Below are 3,791 nucleotides of genomic sequence, written 5' to 3'. Positions count from 1 at the left end.
GAAATTCAATAAGTTTAATATCGATTGTGAATTTCCGAAGTTTGGAGTTTCGGATGTCGATTTATGAGAATCCGACCTTCGGATTTCCCTTGTTTCCACTATGGAATATTTAAATCGACGGATTGATATTAGTGGTGAAGTTTGCTGAGAATAAATGGAGATGTTGGTTTATAAGGGGTTTTCGAGTTTTGTTTTAAAATCGTACTTAACTTTCGACTCGTTGTTTACAAATTATAATTTTGTACAGGACGAGGTACCGACCCATCACTCGACGAGGATCCTTACGTTTGGGTTCCACATTAGCCGTATACTGTGAGTGGACTTTTGTTTTAAGTAATGATGCATGCGTTTATTTCTCGAATCAATGCTTTACTTTTATCATAATGTTTGTATACTAATTTGGTTTCGGATATGAGTTTGTTATGCTCGGATTTGGATTTATGATTTATGTTGATTTTCGACGAATTATTTTCTGAGGTGATTTCCAGAATTAAACATTATATTTTTATTCGTCAGTTTTGAGATTTTTGAAAGGTTTTTAAAAATGGGATTTTCAAGGAAATTATATTCATCTATTAATTCTCGCTTATCTATTAGTGGTTTTGAGAATATTCTTTTGGCATATGGGGCACTCGTTGATTTATTTGATTATCATGAGATTTACCGAGTACGGTTGGGAACTGTACTCGTGCTTTTATTTGCGAGATATTTGGGAAGTCTTATTGTTTTTCGGTTTTCATATGATTTTACTCCACTATACCTGGGTAGTTTTATTTTATTGCTAGCTAGCATATTAGTACTCCTCCTTGCTTACTATGTGTTTGTGGGTAAGTTGATCAAAGAGCATGAGATGCTCAAGAGCGTAGGAGGCTCTGACCCGAGCCTGGGAGGTTCCCTTATACGGATGGTGATAACTTCTTCCCCATACTTTACTGTTACTTGACTAGCGGGGCTAGTCCGATATCTCTTTAACCAGCGGGGCTGATATGTTTTCATGAGTTTTCGAGCTTAAAGAAATGTGTTTTATAATCATTGCATGCATCGAGTTTTTAAAGGAATAAACGTGGGAAAGTATAAAATCTCTTTTCTTTATAATTACTTATTTTTGTCCACTCACGCTAATGTTTTTATATGCTTTTCTCCTAGGCCCTTTGGTTTCAAATACCCAATCTATGGAGTAGCTGATTTGGCATAGTAGGATTCGAGGCATAACATCTGCTGTTGTTGTATTCCTTATTGTAGGTTATTTATTGAACCTACTTGTATCTTGTTTTCTTTTTCGTCTTTTAGATTGCTCTGATAACTTGTGGGACTATCGTTTTAAAGTTTGGAAATTACATTCGTGTATTTGGAACATGTTGTATTTCGGATTTCAGTTTCTTATTGTGATTTGGGGAGCAGGGTGGCTCCAGGAGAATAAGGATGATTTATTAGAAGTGTGAATTTGTTTATATAGGTTTTAGGTAGTCTATTTTTAGAGGTAACTCTGCTGAATTTTTGGTAGAGTTATTCCTAAGGTGGGCTCCACAGGGCCACCTCAGATTTCAGGGTGGAATTCGGAGCAAGTCCTGTCAGGAGATATCCTAATCATTGTACGATTCAGTTTCCTTGTAAGACTTATATTCTCTGCTTGTAATCTTCTATATAAAGATGCCCATATTATCAATGAAAGCACAGCTTATTCTCTCCTAATTTCTGATTTTTTAAAACAATGTTATCATTATCTCGGCTACCGCTCCAAAAGTCCAAATCAAGCTCAATACCATTTAGTCTAATGATATAAGTCTCTCCTTTATAAGTGAAAGATCGTGAATTTGACTCACAGTAAACTAGTTGTTGTATATAAGTTGTTTATTTGATAAAATTAAAAAAATAATAATAAAAAAATCCAAATCAAATTTCCAAAAGCAAGCTTCCTTTCTAATCCGAACTGAAAAAAGCAACTAGATTTGATGAATTACTATAAATTGATGCGGTTGGGTAACACAAAACCAGCTTCTATTCAGTTCCTCTGAAAATCTTCGAAGAGCTATAAAGCAATAGTACGCCACAAAGGGCCCAAACAAGCTAAACTAATTAAAAGAAATGGGAATTCAGTGGCTTCTTAAACAGATCTTGATGACAAAACTAGAGCTTCGAGTAAGGGCTCGTTTTCTTTGTCAAAGAAAAACATTCAAACGCAGCATTTAGGTCCTACTAGTACTTCATTTTTACCCTTTTCCCAAGCAACAAACAAGGAAATTGGTATAGATATATGCTCGATAAACCACACACACAGAGATTAGGATATGACCCACCACAACAATCAAATAAGGTACCAAACTGGTTCATTCCTTGATTGTGTTAGAACTTAGAATCGAAGTAACACAGTGAGGCCTGAGCACATCTTTTCCTTTGCTGTACCATATCCTTCAGTTTAGGAAAGTAAAACAGTTCCATGCACAGAGACTCGGAGAACCAGAAAGGTCAGAACTACCCCTGTATTATCATCTGTTACTGAAATGAAGTCGAAAGATATAGGCTCGATTTACTATGAGTCCTAACTCATATATTACAGGTAATTAAAGAGTCAAATACAGGGGAGTTGAACTGAGATGGAAATTTTGATACCTGTTAGTATCTAGCCATCTTTTTGGATGGCATCATCTTGATGCAGTGATTCTAATTAACTTTTAGAAACTTAAGGAAATATCCGATGTTTTCACCCCATCTGATAAATTTTCAAATGGACAAACAGGAAGAACTTAAAAACTTTTGGAGAAAGTTTGCATGAAGTGATTGCTGCCACTTTTGTTGATTTTATTGGAGCATAACCCAAGTATTTGAATAAGAGATATTCTGCAGATTCACCTTATACGTATAGGCACTTGTATGTCAACCGTCCGATTGAAATCGGACGGTAAGTGAGCAAATGATCCCTGGTCAGCAACTGACCAGGTGATCGGGATTATGCTCCAAGTATTTGATTAAGAGATATTCTGCAGATTCACCTTATACGTATAGGCACTTGTATGTCAACCGTCTGATTGAAATCGGACGGTAAGTGAGCAAATGATCCCTGGTCAGCAACTGACCAGGTGATCGGGATCGGGAATAGTCCCGATCACCTGGTCAGTTGCTAACCAGGGATCATTTGCTCACTTACCGTCCGATTGAAATCAGACAGTTGACAGATCTCCTCCCCCAAAATCCAGATATCTGTCAACCATCGGACGGTAAGTGAGCAAATGATCCCTGGTCAGCAACTGACCAGGTGATCGGGATCGTAACAAGGAAATACGAACAATTCACAATAGGTGTGATTTTCGAATAAACCAAAGGAAGATATTCTTTTATCTTATTTGTATTTTAATTCTCATACATTAGAGCTGTCAATTCCGACACGACCTGATAACACGACTCGAAACCCGCACGAAATAAAGCGGGTTGAACCCGCACGATTAAAAAGCGGGTCGGCCGCCGGTCAACCCGCCATGACCCATTTAATAAACGGGTTGGCCACGGGTCAACCCGCCAACACGAAGTGAACCCATATAACCCGATTATGTTATACTTCTTCTTGAAATTTTGGAAGTTGGGAGTATTTGATCCTACGATTGGACAATTTGAAATATTTTACTTCATCATTATTTGATTTAATTATTTATGAATTATATATAATTATTTATATTTTTCGTCATGTGGATTTTTTAGTGAATTTAATGAATTTATGAAATTTTTTTTTAGTTTATGGGTCGCAATGTATCCTTAAATGAGTCATTTGATCTAACATGACACGACCTATTTATTAA

The sequence above is a fragment of the Rosa chinensis genome, chromosome 5 (assembly GCF_002994745.2).
Source record: "Rosa chinensis cultivar Old Blush chromosome 5, RchiOBHm-V2, whole genome shotgun sequence".
NCBI lineage: Eukaryota > Viridiplantae > Streptophyta > Magnoliopsida > Rosales > Rosaceae > Rosa > Rosa chinensis.
The sequence above is the reverse complement of the archived record's forward strand: the minus strand, read 5'-3'. Positions refer to the sequence as shown.